General features: G+C 35.0%; 1 long non-coding RNA gene across 3 annotated transcripts in view; it reads right to left on the minus strand.

The window, feature by feature from the left end:
• The window catches only part of LOC127175151 (uncharacterized), a 273,811-nt gene that overhangs the window by 169,149 nt on the left and 83,520 nt on the right, over nt 1-21,142 (minus strand). For all 3 annotated transcript variants that reach the window (XR_007828950.1, XR_007828952.1, XR_007828951.1), the window contains exon 3: nt 667-761. This is a non-coding gene — a long non-coding RNA (uncharacterized LOC127175151). The remainder of the gene's footprint in view (nt 1-666; nt 762-21,142) is intronic.

The raw sequence follows: 21,142 nt of genomic DNA on the forward strand, positions 1-21,142 counted from the left end.
TTAAATTTTTATTCAGTCTGAGAATCATAAAAGAGGAACCAGGCAGCCACTGGATCTCTTAATAATCCCAATGCTATGGCAACCAAAAGCAAGCTCAGCCATCGGACTTTAGGTGGCTCGCCGATCCACACCTGCTCTCGGTTCTCGTGTTAGAAATGTAGAGATATTGAGGAAAAAGACACATTTCTAAATTTCCGCAAGGTCACCAGTGGTGTTTTGGTGATCTTAATAATAGACATTTTAAAGTTTAAGTGCTGCCCGGGGGTCTTGAGTGTGTTCATTAGGAATCACGGCCTGCTTGGCCAACACAGCAAGGAATAGACATTAATAAGACAGAGGGAAAAAAGAAAAGGACAAAGAGGGAGGAAAATGGAGGAAGAGTGTTTATGTTTTGGAAGGTTGCAACTGTGTGTTTGCACTCCCTGGTGGGAGACACAAATCCAGATCTGATATGAAAGTTGTGGCTTTTACACATCTGAGACCTGCTGTATCACCAGACCCTATCTTTTATTTATTTACAGCAGCGCAGCGAAAGAGAGAGAGAGAGAGAGAGAGAGAGAGAGAGAGAGAGAGAGAGATTCTTACACTTGAAAGAATTTCACCAATCGCACTCATCCTAAACAGGATTGTACATAAATAACGAACATAGCAAACACAAATACACACCTGGGAGATCTGATGTGGATATCAGCAAGTGTTGTGCAAGGTTTGTCCATTCCATCATTGATTACATCAGTGATTCCCATACTTGGAAAGAAAACCTACAAAACAAAAAATTACAACTTAATTGTATACCCAACAATTCGTTATTTCAATAAATCACAAATTTTAAATTTTTTAAATGAAAATACTACAAAATAAAGTGTAATGTAATTTATTCAAATTCTATAAATTCATGTGGATGACATTCATAGTAGATTGTCCTGATTAACACACATCATAAATGTGTTTTTAAGATTCATATTAATCACTATACTTATCACAATATAATATCAAATATCATTTACATTTTTAATGTTCTTGCTCTCCAAGGCTGCATTTATTTGTTTAAAAAAAACAAACAAACAACAACAAAAACAAAAAAACTGTAAAATATTCTAGTTTAAAATAACTATTTAATGTACTTTAAAATGTACTTTATTCTGGTGTTCTTTTTTTGTTTGTTTTTCTTTTTGTTGGACACTGTGCTCTAGTGATATGTGTGCATGTTTTAATGAACAATGTCCAATTACTAATCAATTATTTTACCAGAGTGCAGACCTTTACTTCTAAACCGTATTATATGCCCTTTATTGAGGGATTTGTCAAAAATAAAATAAAATAAAATAATGTATCTTACTATTGATAAAATAAATGCTAATTCTAGCCAATGGCCATACTATAATATGAGTTAACACATTTCTGTATTTAATGTGATTATTCTATTAATCATAAGGGCTGTACAGCGCAGTGGAGCTCCTTCCATTTAACACATCTGACCATATTTAAATTCACTCTGCTTAATTCCACACATTTTTACCCAAAATCAAGGCAGAAAATGCACAAAAAGGCCTTTGATAGGTCTATGGGGGAACGTAATTCAAAAAAAGACACTACATTTGAAGCCTCGTTTTCAGCGAAAATACAAAACTTTTTAATAAAACTCTGCTCTTGCTATAAACAGTGGGATTTAGTTATGATTACATGAAGCAAGGCAAACTTGATGAAACAAATGGGATTTTTGAGACCATCAGCAGTCTTAAAGACGCAGTCCAGGTCCAGCAGTCAATCTTACGAGTGGTCTCCTGTCCAGCGTCAGCGGAGTGAACACAGTGGTGTGTCGTTTAAATGTCAGTGATAGACATCAAACCCAGTTCTTTCTCAAACTCCATCTGCTTCATACAGATGTCTCAATCAAGCCAGCAGCTGCGTGGTGTCTTACTGTCAGAGAAGGCCAGGGCTACACTTATACACGCTTCTGTTTAGACACAGGAAGCGTACCTGCCATACGCCACATGCTACCTGACCTGCCCGTCTGCTGCCTGTCATTCAGCCCTCGCACGGACCCTCAACACGCTAACGTGAGCCTCCACACCCGCACACACACACGCATTCCCAGCAAACTCCTCCTCTAACACTTGTAATGCCTTCTGTCTTTACAAAATTGCTTCAATTGTTTAGAGAAAAAGCCAGAGGCAAAGACATTTTAGTGTTATCAATTAAACACATGTACCATCAGAGACAAAATAATGGTTTGTTGTGACATATTGCAGATGGTGTTGTGCTATGTGTGCTTATCACGAAACAGGTGATCACTTCTATGGTTTAAGTTATGTTTAAACAAGAATCTTTGTAGCAAAACCGTTATATATCCTGATACTACTTTCTAAAAACACATTCTAACTGGATATTGTGTCTTCTTTGTGCATATAAGAGAATAGGAATGTGACTCTGGACCGCAAAACCAGTCGTAAGTAGCACTGGTATATTTGTAGCAATAGCCAACAATACACTGTATGGGTCAAAATGATAGATTTTTGTTTTATACCAAAAAATCATTTGGATATTAAGTAAAGATCATGTTCCATGGAGATATTTTGTAACTTTTCTACCGTGAGTATATCAAAACTTAATTTTTGATTGGTAATGCATTGCAAAGAACATCATTTGGACAACTTTGAAGGCGATTTTCTCTATATTTTGAATTGTTTGCACCCTCAGATTCCAGATTTTTGAAAAAATATATAAAAATTAAAAAAATAAATAAATAAATGAAAACTTGACCCTTATGATTGGTTTTGTGGTCCAGGGTCACAAATATAAGAGAATACAATAGAAGCAGCCCTTTCTGACAAGAAAAGCACAGTATACACAAACATGTAAACAACACATACAATAAAATGAACAATAAATAAATAAATAAATAACTTCTTAATCCCCATTCCAGCTCTTAATGTGAATGATTAGTCAGCGCAGTTTTTAAAATTAATATATTAATCAGTAAAATTCAATAAAAATAAAACATTGGTAAGTGCAACACTAAGGTATCATCTTTAGAATCACACAACCCATGAGCTTAAAGGAATAGATAGTTCAAGATTAAATAAATAAATAAATAAATGAATAAAAACATTTTATTTTCAATCAAAATGCAACAACTGCAGACAAGTTGAAGTACAGATCAAAACGTCTACATCAAAACTTTTACTCAACAAAAAATACTCACATTTAATTGTACTTAAGCATTTAAAAGTTGAAAAATTCTACACTTTTTAAACTGACTTTGAGAGTCAGTAGAGCCTTTTTTTTTCAATTTAGCGTTTTGATTCAAAAACTTTGTAAAACTGTCAAATATTACATTTACATTTACAATGTTCTGACTATCTAAAATGCTACAAAAAAAGGAAATGTTAAAGTAAACCAAATCACCTTAAACATTTCAGCAAATGATTTTCCAGTGTTTGAATATAGTGATTTTTAGACTAATCATGAACTGGGTTTGCACTTGACTCAAGTTCATCCATCGACAGTGATGTTTATAAAAACACATTACTATAGCTCAAAGTGTAGACCTAAAAGGGATAGTTGAACCAAAAATAAACAGTGTGTCATCATTTATTCACCCTCGTAAGGGAGTAAAAGGTATTGTTTTTACCTTGAGTAAAAGTATTTTGGTTTGAACAGAACTCACATAAAGCACCTTACAGCTCTTACAGCTCTGTTTTGTAATTGAGAGAGAGAGAGAGAGAGAGAGAGAGACTCCTTGACCTTCTGATGACACCATTCTTCAGTCTCTCAGGGCATGGTTGGACACTGGCTCCTTGTACATGTACACATAACAGGGCCAAACAGATGCTATTTCAGCCCAGAGGACAATACAAACACACTGACAACATACAAATGACCTGCAATCATCTGACTGTGGGTGTACTGTACACTTAAAACACAGCATATACTATGCTGGAATACACTGCAAGACCTTAACATATTAGAAAAAAATATATTTGTTAGGATGAACACACTCACAAGTTAAAAAAAAAAAAAATCAGAATGTAGTATCAGTGAAATGTGGTGGCTAAATCTCCTCTCTTTGTCCATTCAAAGCATTCACAAACACTACTGTCACATTTCCTTTATTTTCACTGTTATCTCCCTCAATGCCATATGCTTGTTATAATAAGAATAAATTCATATTTACACTCAATAGTTCAAATGGTCTTGCATTTTATCTCTCAAAATGATGGGTATCATTAAAAATGTGGAGATAAGCAGAAATAAGTTGATGCAACGTCGTATTTACATAAGGTAAACATAAAGCTTGGTTTATATGTTTATGTAATTATAGGCTTATATAATATAAATATTAAAATTGTATTGCATACCTGTTTGCCAAAATACATTTCAAATGTTTTTCATCATGCTTTTCTTCTTTCTTATTTTAGTTCTTAACAGCTCCCACTCACTGTGGTTGAGCAGTTATGAAATATTGTTCTTGTAAATACTTTCCAGTAACATTTTATTTTAAGGTGTCCTTGTTACACGTTACATGTACTTACTATTATAATAACAATTAATTATGGATAAATACATGCAAGTAACCCTAAACCAAACCCTAATCCTAACCATACAGCAAGTAATATAGCAGTTAATTAATATTACTCAGTACTTAAATGTATAATTGCACTGTAACAAGGGCACCTTAAAATAAAATGTAACCCAGTATTTTTTTTCAGTAATAAATATGCATGCAAATTACAGTGAAGTGCAGATACTGTACAATGTTCAGCCATGGTCAAAAAGGATTTAAACACTGAATTTTGAATAGATTTCTTCTTGTAAACTCAGATATGTGGATTCTGCCAGTAATTAAATTGACATTCACTCTTAAAAATAAAGGTGCTTTAAAAAGGTTTTTAAGAACAATTTTTGGTTCCACAAATAACCATTCAGTTAAAGGTTCTTTAAAGAACCAGCTCTTTCTTACCATTTTATAATCTGAAGAACCTTCTTTCACCACAATGGAACCATTATGGAACCATTTAGACAAAAAAGGTTCTTCTATGGCGTTGTAAAGTACTTTTATTTTTAAGAGTGTTGATGTTTGTCAAAAAACAGCAGGTAATACGGCTAAGGATTTTTACACAGGTGGTTGGAGAAAAACACCGGCATTCTGGACTCGGACGGCAATAAAATCCCAGACTAACCCCTGTAAATACTGAAAATCACTCATGTCCCCATGAGAAACAATTACTGTTCGATTTGGGCTCAAGACTGCATTTATTTGATTAAAGGAGAAGTCCACTTCCGGAACAACAATTTACAAATAATTTACTCCCCCCTTGTCATCCACGACGTTCATGTCTTTCTTTCTTCAGTCGTAAAGAAATTATGTTTTTTGAGGAAAACATTTCAGCATTTTTTCCCATATAATGGACTGATATGGTGCCCGGATTTTGAACTTCCAAAATTCAGTTTAAATGCAGCTTCAAGCGATCCCAAATGTGGTTGTAAACGATCCCAGCCGAAGAAGAAGGGTCTTATCTAGCATAAAAATCAGTTATTTTAACAAAAATAATACAATTTATATACTTTTTAATGCCAAACGCTCATCTTGTCTTACTCTGCCTGGACTGTTTTTGTTCCGGTCCATGACAGTTAGGGTATGTTGAAAAACGTCCATCTCATGTTCTCCCTCAACTTCAAAATTGTCCTATATCGCTGTTTTACCTTTTTTGTTAAGGGTGTTTGATCTTTTTTGCATGTTCACTTTGCAAAGACTGGGTCGAAACTTCTACAATGATGTAGGATGATTTTGAAATGATTTTTGAAGTTGAGGGAGAAAATAGGGTCAACTGTCTTGAGCCAGAGTACACAGTTCAAGGACTGCAAGGCAAGACGAGCGTTTGAGATTAAAGAGTATTTAAATTATATTATATATTTTTTAATGTAAATAACCGATTGTTTCGCTAGATAAGACCCTTCTTTTTCGGCTGGGATATTTTACAACCGCATTTGGGATCGTTTGAAGCCGCATTTAAACTGCCTTTTGGTAGTTCAAAATCGGGGCACAATAGCAGTCCATTACATGGGGAAAAATCTCACGAACCTCAAACATTTGAATGATAGTGTATGCATACAGTACACAGATTCATCATCCCACTGTACAAACTGTACATACTGACAGGAATGCAGTTTAGTTCCATAAAGCCTGCCTTTTTTTCAGGTTGATTAAAGATCCTGTGTTGATTTCGTTCAGAGTCACACAGAATAGCGGACATAAAGCGGAGCCAGCAGCTCATCAAACGCGCCACACGATACCCACATTAAAGGTAATGTTTCTGCCACTCCATCTCGCATTGTTTTATTTTGCTCTCTGGCTTTAATGAATGTGACAGAATTACGCCGCTTTAAAACCGTCTGCTTTATTGTTCTATTTGTTTATCTATTTCTTATTTCCTCGTCTTTTCCCAGCTCTCATCTGTCATTCTTCGGTGCTTTCATTTTATTGGCCGCTCCGTAGAGCGGTACTGTTGATCGCTGCCCATTTTCGGATTAGGAGATTAAGTTATTCATCACTCACCGAGCTCCCTGCTGCGCCACTGCTATCAGGACACCGCCAAATCACAACATCTCAGCCAGCCATTTCAAAATAATTGAATGCACAATAATTTCCCTATTAATACATTTCTCATATTAGAGATTATGCATGAAACATCCACATTATCTGTGCCAGTGTTTTCCTTCTCTCTTTTTTTCCCTGTGTGCCTGTGTTAATGTCTTGCTCCTCTCCAGTAAATCTAATAGACAGGATTGAATAGCTCACGCCAGGATGAAGGGATAGGTTACAGATAGCCTCCTCTTTTTTTATTTATTCATTTTTTTTCCTCTCCCTCCCTCTCCTTCTCTGGTGGAAGATGCAGAAGAAAATTAAAGAAAATCGATCATTTTCGAGCAGGGTGGCGGGGACGAGCTGTGACGGTTGCTACGCCAACAGTAACTCAGCCTCTCACAGCTGTCTCGTAGAAGTTGTTGTCATTTTCCCAGATAAATTTATTTATTTTTCAGCTTTTAAGCACTAATTATAGCAAATTCAAAATTTCACTGATTTTATTCTGAAGTAGGGGGAATTCGTGCAAGTGAAGGTGTGCTATGTCAGCGCACGCTAGCTTTGAAATCACTCACACGTACTGTAGTTGCACACACCAAAGACACACAGCAACAAAAGGCATATCAATGGATGTGTCATATATGCACGTATTAGCATGAGAACAGATCATTAAATCCATTGTAGGCAGCCAACCAAAACGCCTCGGCACACCGGCGGCCATTATGTCGTCATCATACTTCAGTGAATCGTGTTTTGCTTTGTACTAAAAATAATCCTCTCTTCCACGCCAAGGACAGAGGTGGACTCACAACACGGCTGGTCACAGTTAGAGATCCTCTTCAAAACATCAAAGTGTGTTAATCACTTGTGTTAAATGTGCTCAAGCCTGTGTAAGGGGTGAATGTGAGGCTATACTGTACACTGAACAAGGGCACATTGCAAAATCTGTTATGGCAGGTAAATGTGTCTTAACAGCTGGAAGAGTGAAGGCGAAATATAGGAAATCAACACAGAGAGCTTGTCTCACCATTATGAATCCTGTCTAATTATTCACGCTCAGGAACGAGAGATAAATTTGACATATGAACAAACGAACACGTTCACACTTTTAACTGAACCGAGACACATGCACACAGAAGATGTCTGTGGGTCTGGCTGTCCATCTGTCTGCACTAAAAAATAAAAATAAAATAAAATAAAAAAAAAATCACCTGGACATTTTCATAAATAATGAAAAAAAGTTTCATAAATATTTAATTTTTTTTTCCATTTCAGATTTTGAATGTGAAAAAAGTATTAAATACATGTAAAAAATAAAATAAAATAAAATAAAAATAAATAAATAAAATAAACTAAAATAAAATAAAACTTTAGGACACAAGCTATGCATAGCAGTTCAAAAAACGTATCATAGCTATTAAACTATATCTTGTAATTTTAAATCTGTATTTAACCTCAGAATGATCTCAGAGTAAAAAGAGTTGCTAAAGTCTGATTTTGTGGCGGCTGGGTTTTGAATAAACTGAATTATTAAATCTTAATTTAAGTGATAAGGGTCAGATGAAGTCTGACAGTAACTATTGTTGGATACTACTGTAATGATGACCCTGTCTGCTTTAAATGAAAATGATCAACAGTCAACAGAAAAATGTAGAAATTTGAATTTAGAAAAGTAATCAAAAAGTAGTCAGATTTCAGTTGTTTAACATTTCCATTAATGATTCTTTCAACACTTTTTAGGAAGCACTTGTAAATACAAATGTCATTAAAATAGTAAAAAATGCAACCTGTTATAAATAAGAAAAGGTTCCAGATTTGCAGCTCTAGATATAACAGATAACAATAATCATTATAAAGCATTATGAATATTTTAACGAAGCATTAAATATCTCTGCATCGTGCATTACATATAGAAAGTGTTTGTGGAAAGTGTTACTGAACATACTGCTGACTTGATTTGATTAATAGTAACACCATAAACAGACACATGATTTCACAGCGGGCAGAAAAATTAATAAATAAATAAATATCTGTGAGCGAAAGTGTGTTTGTGTGGAGCTACCCAGTTCCCGTCTCAAATGAACATGTGCTCCTCTCTGCACAGATGACACTCAAAATGCATTATAACCATTAATGAAAAAGTTAATGGGCCATTTTCTTACATATCAATTTACATTTTACAATTTGGGTACACAAATGATGTCTGCTACGGCGGGTCCTTAATATTTTGCTCAAGGAAACAGTTCTAATGTGTTTTGTGGACATCAAATGTAGTGAATAATGATGCGTCCATCGCATGCAAATAAGATGACAGTTGGAATGGGCTGATCAACAGTGCTCGCATAAAGAGGTTACAGACTGCCGTGTACCGCGCTCAGTTTCAAAAATGTCATCTACCATATCGCAGTGTGTCCATGTTTGCAAGCAAATACACAAACCAATACGCTCAATTACGATCAGCTCCCTTGTGTGCAACTAGCAAATTATCTATCACAAAGTATCCCAATTTTCACACTCTGCCATGCTGAATTTCATAAAACATGCAAACTTATTGCAAGCACACATAGGCCTTAGATGTACTGTGCATTATGTTAACACATTAACTCTTACACACTGCTTATAAATGCAATTAAACTGTTCAAACATACCATTAACTATCTAAAAGGTAGACAGGAATTCAACTGGGGTGTTGCAATATACTGGTACTGACAATTATTGTGACACTTACATAATAAAGTATCACTATCATGTTATTTATGGGTGTCGCAATATACCGGTATTAGCGATATTTGAAAATAAATAGTACACAAGCGAGAATTTGACAGATAAAAATCCAGTGCCAGCGTCATTATGGAGTGCTGAATTCTCACATGTTATTTGTTTCATTCATACTTGATACCAGAGGGCACCCTTACACAGAAAGTCCACAAGTCAGACTCATAGGAGTAATAAAACAAATAATTTTGCAGGAAATCCCTTATATGGGCAAAGGCATCCAGCGATGCCAACAAATGCAGAAAGAAATCTAATGAAACATGATTAGAATCAGCACACGATTATAACAACATATGGTTTATCTATGGTTTAGCTCAGGTATTTTTAATATGGATAATGTATATTTATATTGCAATGCTAATCGACTTTATAGAACATTATAAAGTCAGAATCAGTTCACAGAAGGCAGTTATTTCAAACACTCAATAATGCAAATTTGGAGTAATAATATGTAGTTGTTCTCATAAATTGTCTCTGACGCTGCTAAACTAAAAACGGTTAGCATTTTAGTGTCTTCTGTTTAGTATAATTGTTTGTGTGCAATGGTGTGATTTATTGGTCAAATAAATAAATAAATACATTTTGACTGACAGCATGATTTTTTTATTAGTAGTAGTATTACTATAATAACTATTGTTTTTAATTTTCAAGAATTCTATAGATACCAGGATATATCTTTATTGTGAATGTCTGAGGCTACAATAATCGTGTAGTGAAAAATCTGACTGTGACAGCCCTAATTACAGTATTTCTTAAAAATGAATTAATTAGGTTTTATTTTTATATATTTCAATTTGAATTTTACCAATATTGCTTTTTTTTTTAGTAACTTTACTTTAAAAATTATTTTAGTTAGCTGTCATGTCAACATTTCCAATGTTCATCTTTTTAGATTTTTTATCTAATATTTATATATTATTTCAGCTTTATTTAAATTACCTAAAATGATTTGTAATAGTTTTATTTATTTCGAGTTATTATAAACTAAAACAATACAGAAAAAAATAGGGAAAAAAAACAACACACTTTTCTTACTTCAAGTAAACTGCAATAAAAGATTATAAAAAGTCAACATTTAGATTCATTTAAAGGGGTAATCGGATGCCCATTGCTGGCCACAAGTTGATATGATTCTTTAGGGTCTTAATGAAAAGTCTATAACATACTTCGGTTAAAACTTCTCAATGGTAGTGTAAAACAGCACAAAATCAGCACTGCACACAGAAACCTGTTTGTTGCATGTTGCTTTAAATGCTAATGAGCTCTGCTCACCCCACCCCTCTCTTCTGTGGGGTGACGAGCTGTACTGTTCACTTTAGCCGCATTTAGCTGCGAAACTTGCTGTCTAGCACATTCTTAATAAAAGGCGATTTGCAAAGATTCATTAAAAACATTACACTCACTTTTTCTGTAGGTAAAGCTGGATCATGAATGATTAGCACAAACATAAACACATTTAGGTAGATTGGGAGGTGCATTCCCTTCAAAAACTTCAAGTAACGTTAATCCTCTGCATCTTCAGCGGCTCACATGTCGGGAGTAAATGATGACTGCTATGATCATTATTACATCCGACAACAAAACACCTCAATTACTTAGGAGACATTCTTGTCTACTCCTGCTCCAGTGTCAAAACAATAGTGGTTGGACTGTTTACAGCTCACTCAGGCAGGACTAAGGTAAGACGCCCATGTCATTCAAATATCTGGGAGCAGCCTTGGGCTGTGTGACATCACACAGCCAAGAAGCTAAGAAAGGCCTGATTTGAAAAAGGGAATATTATTTATAGAGATTAAAAAATACCACTGGGTGGATTTTTTTAATCATTATAGGGTGGTTGTGTTCACTGCCAACACACATTTATGTTTAAACAACATGCACTGGTATGTAATAATACATAAGGTTTTATACTCATGTGTATGTTGACAGCAGTCATTAACTATAGTATGGTTGCATGGGATCTACTGGGGGGATCTGCTATCCCGTCTCCTCCCAACACATTCCAACATGTTGAGCTCCCTCTCAACTTTACAGAAAATAATCATTTTCACCGTGGGGTGTCGTTCTCCGTGCACCTCTATCGCGTGATGCTAGCGCTCACACGGATGTGGCGGTGGCGGTGGCGGTCCCGAGGGCCGGGGCGGCTGAGCGCAAGGGCTTATGGGTGTGAATATATGTATCAGTGCCATCTGCATGTGAAGTGAGAAAACACAGGGCAGAGAGCCAATCACACACCCACGCGCACCTGAGGAAGGCGTCATCACCGCAGCCTATTGTTTTAGGGCACATTTCTGTACGTGTGAGGCACACGGGAATGCTGTCACACCTTTTAAACTCACAGCCACCGACAAACACAAAAAAATGCAAATCCGTTTTGTTTGATGTATTTTCAGGCTTCGCAGGTCACGTTAAAAAAGCCGCTACATGACACTGTTTGTGCGCAAGAGCATCCGAAAACACTGTATGTTAACATACAACTCAATTCCCACTCCAACAATCGCTTTGATAAGCACTATAAGCGAACGACACCAAATGCTACGAGACGTATATTCGGTACTCTCCATATACATTAATGCAAATGAAAAGACGCCCGCAGTTTGACGTTCTCCCTCCTTTTTCCTCTCCTTTCTCATTATTCCACTACCTCGCACGTTGCCTCTCTTCTCATCTTTCCTCCTCTACCAGCAGCAGTCCAAAGCAATGGCCAATAACACAGCATGCTGGAACAGATACCTGCAAAGTTAATATCATTAATCAATACCAATGGAATTGTGTGGAGGGACGCAGTCAAGTGAGCCTCCCAGCAGTACCAATCTCCCTCCCTTTAAACCTCATTTGCAAGCCCAAGATGGCCGCTCGGATGACTGGCAGCAAAGTTTTTCCAACAAATTTCATGGGGCATGAGCCAAAGATAATAGGTTTTCAGCCCAATGACAATCCAATTACAACGCCAATCAAAGCTGACTCCATGCAGGCTAATTATCAGCTTCAGCCGTCAGTTCAAATACTAACATACCACTTTTTATTTGAATAAAAATTCAGTTTCGAAACCAGGCAGGTCTGCCGTCCCTGATGAGCGGGGAGCAGCAGAGAAGCCTACCTTGGTGGTTGCTTCTGCCCTGATAACGAACGGCGGGGTATCATTTCAGCAGAACGGAACATCCTCTAAAATGTTTAGAAGTGGTTTCCTCATGTCCGTGAACGCTTATCTTCCAATGTGGTTTGAGGTAAATCAGACCTGTCTAATTGAACATTGGGTGTGATACTGAATTAGTCCAATTAAATTACCACTGATAGCGATGTGTATTTGACATGTGCAATGCATTGCTATAATAGCACCTGTCAGTTTGTGAATCATAAGTAATAACAATAAGCATATATATTTTGATGCTCAAAATAGATTTGTGAATGATGTGTTCGACAACCATGTGATTTATTGTTTAAATTGGAAGAACTGCATATTTTCTTTTACCTGCAGAAAGGAAGCTTCAGACCTTTGGTAACATACTACATACATTTTATTTTCCCTGTATGTATATTTTAAATGGTCCAAGGCTACATTCCTGCTGTTAAAAGAAAATATGCAGTTGTTCATCCAATTTAAACAATAAACCCAACAAGTGCACACTCATAGACAAGATATCATACATATCATTCATAACTCACTGTAATCTGTGATAAATGCCTTATTTGTACACTAACATCTGAGAACTACTCTGATATATTTTAATGATTATCTGTATAAATAAGCAAAATATAAATAGTTTTTTTTTTGTAATGGTTAGTTCTTATCGTTATGCTATGGTGGCTGAGAGACATGCTGCAAACGAAAAAAAAAAACACATGCAAATAGAAAAAAAAACACCAGAAAATTAAGAAAACATCATCAGTTTGACAACACATGCTGCAAATAATCACAATGCAACAAAATACGAAACCCGCTGCAAATGCTCACAACACAACCAAATATAGAAATGTGGTGCAAATACCCACAACACAACCAGTTACAGAAATGCACTGCAAATAGTCGCAACAGAAACGCACTAAAAAAACAGAAAACAGCTACAAATACTCACAACACAACCAAATGCATAAATGCGTTAAAAAACAGAAACCTGACGCAAATACCCACAACAGAACCAAATATAGAAACACACTGCAAATACTCACAGCACAACCAAATACAGAAATCCACTGCAAAAACAGAAACCCACTGCAAATACTCACAACACAACCAATTACAGATTTGTGCTGCAAGTACAGAAAACCGCTGCAAATACTCACAACACAACCAAATACAGAAATGATTTGCAAAAACAAAAACTCACTGCAAATACAACACAACCAAACACAGCAAATACTCACAACACAACCAAATTCATAAACACACTGCAAAAACAGAAACCCACTGAAAATACTCACAACACAACCAAATACATAAAAATGCTGCAAATACTTGCAACGCAACCAAATACAGAAATGCACTGCAAATACTTACAACACAAGCAAATACAGAAATGTTTTGCAAAAACAGGAATGTGCTGAAAATACCTGCAACACAACCAAATACAGAAACGTGCTGCAAATACTCACAACACAACCAAATACAGAAACGCACTGCAAAAACAGAAACCCGGTGCAAATACTCATAACACAACCAAATACAGAAACGCACTGCAAATACTTACAACACAACCAAATGTAGAAATGCTTTGCAAAAACAGAAACTCACTGCAAATACAACACAACCAAATACAGAAATGTGCTGCAAATACTCACAACACAACCAAATACATAAACGTGCTGTAAATACTCACAACACGACCAAATACAGACACACGCTACAAAAACAGAAACCCGCTGCAAATACTCACAACACAACCAAATACTGAAACCCGCTGCAAATGCTCACAATACAATCATATACAGAAACTCACTGCAAATACTCACAACACAACCATGAAAGCACACTGCAAAAACAGAACTGTGCTGCAAATTCTCACAACACAACCAAATACATAAATGTGCTGAAAATTCTCTCTCTCAAAAAAAAAAAAAAAAAAAAAAAACTGTTACCACAGTTAAACCATGGTAACCACAAATTAACCATGGTATTTGTACAAATGTTGTTAAACAAATAGAAAACAATAAGCCAAAAAAAGTAAAACAAAACAAGGTTACTACACTTTTACTATGATAAAACCATGATTCAATTCATAGGCATTGTTGGGGTCCCCTTGAAACATTTCCTCTACAAAAAATAACCATGGTTTTATCATAGTAAAAATGTAGTAACCTTGTTTTGTTTTCTTTTTTTGGCTTATTGTAACCGTATTTTTTGTTGTTTTTGGGGGGTATATTTACTACCATTTGTATAACCACAGTTTTACTACAAACATCATGGTTAAACTATGGTAAGTGTAGCAAAACCCTGGTTCATTTGTGGTTACCATGGTTTAACTATAGTAACCATGTTTTTTTGGTTTTATTTTTAGGAAAACCATTGTTTATTTTCGTAAGTGTTCCACTGTGGTCTGTGCTACTTGCAGCGAGTTTCTGTATGTGTATGTGTTGTGAGTATTTGCAGCACATTTCATTTTCCCAGCGCATTTTTGTATTTGGTTGTGTTGTAAGTATCTGCAGCTTTTTTCTGTTGATACAGCGCATTTTTGCAAACTGATAAAGACGTTTTCTTAATTTGCTGGTGCTTGTTCTATTTGCATGTGTTTTCTTAAGTTTGTTGACCTCTCTCATCCACTGCATTATGCGCAGTTAAAAAAAAAAAAAAAAAAAAAAAAAAAACACTCGAAGTTGTAAATAACATTATACAAGAAAATACTTAAGGTTTTCTACCTCAAAATGTACATTTAATTACTTTGTTTCATTGTAACTGTTTCTGAAATTTTCTATCAGTTTCTAAGTATAAATAGTTTCTACACCAATCTGTCAGTGTACGTGATCAGACGAAAATAAACTTTTGTGTTTATGCCGCTTTCAGATTTATAAATTGTAAGGTGAATTTGTGATTGGCTAGTGAACGGCTGTTCCTGAATCCAGGATTATTTCCGAATCACAGCATTCACGCAGCACAATTTTGAGAGGATAACACAGATACAGCGGTGTAAAAACAAAGGATCACGAGTGTGTGTCCGCGCCACTCTGAGATGTGCCGGGATGAAATGCACTGAGGATATGGAGGGCTGGCACAGACATGACATCTAATAATGTCTTTCCTCTACAAGTCTGTCCTGCTTGGGTTGGATTTAGAGACGGTTTATCTCCTTCATATAACCCCCCCACACCCGACACTCGCATTACACTCACACACAAACACACACACGCACACAAACTAACAAACAAAACCTGCATCAATAACACAAATGATTAAACATTCATGGCCTTTTGTAGGGAACATCTGCTCTATATAGAAGTCTAGCCTGAGGGACTGGGTGGAAAGAATCAGGAGGATTTTTCTCAAAGAAGCTCAAGGAAGCAATAAGATGGCGCACAGTCCTGAAAAGAAAACACAGAGCTGAGTTTTTGTGATTTTGTCTAGGTGAACGGACAAATCTGTTTTTTATGCCATTTAAAGAGACAGGATGTTATTCAGGAAAGCAGAGGAGAGAATGTACCATGACTTCAGTGTATTAAAGGCATAGTTCACCTAAAAATTAAAATTCTGTTATTTACTCACCCTCATATTAGCCCAAACCCTTAAGATCTTTGTTCATCTTCAGGACACAAATTAAGATATTTTTGATGAAAAACCCAGAGAGGTAGTAAGAACATCATTAGAAGAAATTGTTGACTAAATCTTGCTTAGTCTGAACCACTGATGTCACATGGACTATTTTAACAATGTCCTTACTACCTTTCTGGGCCTAGAACGTGGTAGCTGCATTGCTTAATTTATGTTCCGAAGATGAACAAAGGCCTTACGATTTTTGGAACTGCATGAGGGTGAGTAATTGATGACAGAATTTCCATTTTTGGGTGAACGGTCCCTTAAGAACAACTGCTGTGTCAAAACTTCTGACACAACTTCTGACAATATTTTATTGATTTATATTTATTTTTTTAATAGTAAGGGTTTGGAAAGACATTATAGTGAGTAATTGATATTATGTGCCAGTGAATATTATTGCTAAAATAAAAAATAAAAAAATAAAAAATAAAATAAAATAAAATAATAAAAATGTATTTGCACTGAAAAAAATTGGTGTAGAAACAATTGATGAACAAAGGCCTTACGATTTTGGAACGGCATGAGGGTGAGTTATTGACGACAGAATTTCAGTTTTTGGGTGAACTGTCCCTTAAGAACAACTTCTGTGTCAAAACTTCTGACACAACTTCTGACTGTATTTTATTGATTGTTTTTATACTAAAGCTGATAACTGACATGTAGGCAATATTATAGAGCTATTCTATTATATCTATTATATACTATTATATACAACATCATTAGATATAATGAAAGATGCACAATAGAATATAATGCAAATCCGTCAATTTCAAGTAAGCCTTGAAAACCTTTTAAAGGCACAGTAGGAAGTGCCCTTATATTTTCCATAATCTATTGCCACTTGAAGCCAACATCACCTGATAAATATCTATAATACAGAAATATGATATATATGCAAACAGCACAAATTTAACAACGAGCTTAAATAAAAAGTGACATTTTTGCATTAAATTACGTGGTTTCAGATATAGTATACCCAGAAGAAGAGCCAATGAAAAAAAACAGAGAACAATTTAGAATAAACCCAACACACCTCTGATCCCAATTTAATCCTTTATACATCATGTGACTGAACCAAGCAATATTTATTTCAGTTGATGTATTCTGCACTTTAATGTTAAGCCATCTCTGTTTTTTCCCTTTCAAATTTTCTCTTTTTTTTTTTCAAACTGCCGTTTCCGTAAGCGTTTCCTATTGATTGCTTCTACCGACTATAAACCCACACAGAGCCACCCCATCTGAGAAATGATTATCTTTGATTATCTCTGAGTTTGTGGTTCAATAAATTCATGAAAATTTGAGGCCTTGCTGTGCTTCCCACCAGCGCCAGCACACATAAGTCTCTCTCTCAGTCCTTCAATGTGTTATCACTGCTCTCTACACAAACTCCGCACTTCTGAGGAGATTAATGACACATTGTCTGTGGAGATAACATCTGTCTCCACTGCTCCTGAAATATCAAGCTTAATAAATATATTTATGAGCCCTGCTCTCTATAGCACTAATGCAATCAGCCGTTGCCGCTCACGCTGGCCCAAGACACTGAAAACCCATTGACTTATTTTGTAGCAAATTAGTCCAACACCTAATCGCTGAACCCTGCTCCGCTTTTTGAATTACGACTCTGAAACACCCATCCGCTCTGCAGCAACTGCAGTTTGAATTATATCAATTCGCAGACTTGCTGGTGTCCAGATTTCATTAGCAACACATTAACAACGCTTTACATCTATTACCATCCTGACATGTTCTATAAATAAACGGCATGGAAACAGAGAATTACCATTAAACTCACTAGCGTTACGGTAAAGAGATATATCATTAAAACTGACTTTCAAAGAAGAAGGTTAGAAGTAGTCATTGCATGTGTATAAATGCACAAATCTGCTGTGGCAGTAGGGTGTCATCTTCAGAAACATGCAACCTATGAACTTAAAAAAATATAAAAAAAAAAAAAAAAAAAATAAATAAAATAAAATAAAATAAAATAAAATAAAATAAAATATATGCACTGAAAATAAGTGGTGCAAAAACAAATTACAATAAAAAAGGGCAGGAAGCACTTGGAATTAAATGTGAAATTTACAAGTAAATAAGCTAAAATTGTATTTTCTTGAAAAACATACTTCAATCATCTTTGTTTTTATTTACAAGTTGATATTATGTGCCAATGAATATTATGTAATAAAAAACAAATAAGTAAAATAAAATCCAAAAAATGAACAAAATAAATAATTATATTTATATGCACTGAAAATTTGTGCAAAAACTATTTACACTCAGAAAAAAACAGCAAGAAGCACATTTAAATACATTTGTAATTTGGAAATAGAAAAATTAAAATCGTATTCCAAATCACACTCCAATAATCTTTGTTTGATTTTTTTTTTTTTTTTTTTTTTTTTTTTTTTATAAATAATGAGGGTTTGGAAAGATGATATTATGTGTTAAAAAATTAAAAATAAATAAAATAAAATAAAATAAAATATTTATCTATTTATTTGCACTGAAAATAAGTGGTACAAGTAAAAAGGGCTAAAATTGTATTTTCGGGTAAAACATACTCAAATCATCTTTGTTTTCTTAGTATGTGCCAATGAATATTGTGTGTTAATATAGAGGGAAAAAACTTAAATAATCTTTGTTTTATTTTTATTTATTTATTTATTTATTTATTTATTTATTTTTAATAGAGAGGGTTTGGTGAGTAGTGAATAAATTATATTATGTGCCAGTGAATATTACTTGTTAAAAAATAAAATAAAATAAAATAAAATAATAAAACAAAATTTATATGTATTGAAAATAATTGGTGCGGAAACATTGTCACTCAGGAAAAAAAAAAAAAGCAAGAAGCACATTTAATTAAATGTGTAATTTAGATTTCATTTACAACTTTGGATTATTTTATTTATTTTTTATTTATTTATTTTTTACAGTGAGGGTTTGGAAAGACATGGTGAGTAAATTATATAATGAGCCAATGAATATTGTGTGTTAAAATAGAAAATAAATAAACAAACACATAAAATCTTAAAAATAAATAAATAAAAATAAAAAATAAATAGTCATATGTGTTTGGAAAGACATTACAGAGAGTAAATGATAACCGAATTTGCATTTTTGGCTGAACTATCCTTTAAGTTCAAGGAGTACACAGCGAGGAGCCATTTGTTTCCAGGGTAAACATGTTTCCCCCTCCTCACCTCCGTCCCACAGTCCCTAAACCTGACAGAGCAGTAGCCGAGGGCTACATGAGACACAGGATGCAGTACAAGGACAAATCCCCACCCACGAGGACAGGAAGAGGAAAGATGTGATTAACTCTTTATCATTGCGACTTTACAGCGGTATGAACATCGCTGCAATGCGATTTGCCCCCCGATCTGACGCCCCACTCTCCTGTTCTCTAAATATTAGTCTAATCTGAGATATGTGCCGTAGCTGGAGGCGGGGGGAGGGTGGAGGGAGATAAGCCAAGAGGCTAAGCTAACAAAAATTAATAACTGTGATGGAGATCTGCCTGTTTAGCATAATTTCAGTGCGAAAAGCACCCTGACCCCCCAATGATACTCTTTATCTTGATTATTTTGAACAATGTGAAACAACATAATTTTGTTTACTACTTAACCTTTAGCAGTCAGGTGCTACGCCAAACCTGACACTCCTGCAGCAACGTGTGAACGCTGTGTTAACGTACACCTCTCTCATTTTCTCTCTCTATCGCACATGATAAACAGCGAAGAACAGATACCGTTTAGTTGGAAAGCACCTTGATTATTATACATGAATATTTCAGTCTCGTTATTGTGGATGGAAGACATGTTGGAGATGTATTATTTGTGAATCAAGAGTTTGCAATATAAGCTTTTATGAAGCTAGTTTGAGGTCTGTTAGATTTTTTTTAAGTATCATCTGCTCACAAGGCATTTATGTGATTAAAAATACAATAAAAACAGTAATACTGTAAAATGCTAATACAATTTTAAAGTGTTTTCTACTTTAATATATTTTTAAATGCATTTATTCCTCTGATGGCAAAGCTGAAATCGTTCTAAAATACTGATCTGGTGCTCAAGAAACATTAATTATTATTATTATTAATGTTGAAAACAGTTGTTTTGCTTCTCTTACACACTGCTTGTTTGTGCCGTATGTAACAGGCCTACAGTAATTCCTTTTTTTGAATGCTTTGCAATGAAAATTAATTTATTCAACAAGGCCAGACGATTTTGACCTAAACAAGCAATCAAGTGGGCATTCATGTTTAGTTTCAGACATCACTTCAAGGACTCTTTACAAAAAGATAAAATATCATACACGTCTTGTATGCACTCACAAACATAACCTCTCAAGGTGTCAGCACAGCCATGTTAGTTTATGAAAAGCGATTATATTTACTTTCCTTAAAATTACAAAACGATTGTATGCATACCAACAGACGCACACAAAGTTGTAAAACGTTTTATCAGACGCATCTGCACTTTGTGAGAGAGATGGGCGAGCAGAGGCGGGGATGTTAACTGCTATGGTAACCAACCCCTGGGGACCGAGAACTCTCATCGGATCACCTCCCAACATCTGGCTCTTAAATGTTCACGCATTAAAAAAAAAAGAAAATGAAATGCACAAAAGAAAAATAAATAAATTAGACAAGAGTGCTAATGACACACATGGATTTTCGCCTCGCAGACAGAGTTTACACTGCACGTATTCGCAAACAGATGACCTAAAATATAGCGAGAGCTGAAACGAACTAATATTAAAAATATTATACAGTGCATGAACACGACAGGTTTAACTGCAAATATGGACGAAAGCATGGCAGTGATCCAGAGGTCAAATAGAGGCCATTATCTAAACGTTGATGACTGTCATAAACAGTAAGACATTACATTTGCAGATTTACAAAATAATGACCTCCTTACATTTATGCTTGAGCCATCATTATATTAAAAGTCCAAGGCTTTCATGAAAGTGCGGTATTTAGATTTTTGATTTTGGTAGATTATTATTATTATTGTTATTATTACTAT

The sequence above is a fragment of the Labeo rohita genome, chromosome 13 (genome assembly GCF_022985175.1).
Source record: "Labeo rohita strain BAU-BD-2019 chromosome 13, IGBB_LRoh.1.0, whole genome shotgun sequence".
In the NCBI taxonomy this organism is placed as follows: domain Eukaryota; kingdom Metazoa; phylum Chordata; class Actinopteri; order Cypriniformes; family Cyprinidae; genus Labeo; species Labeo rohita.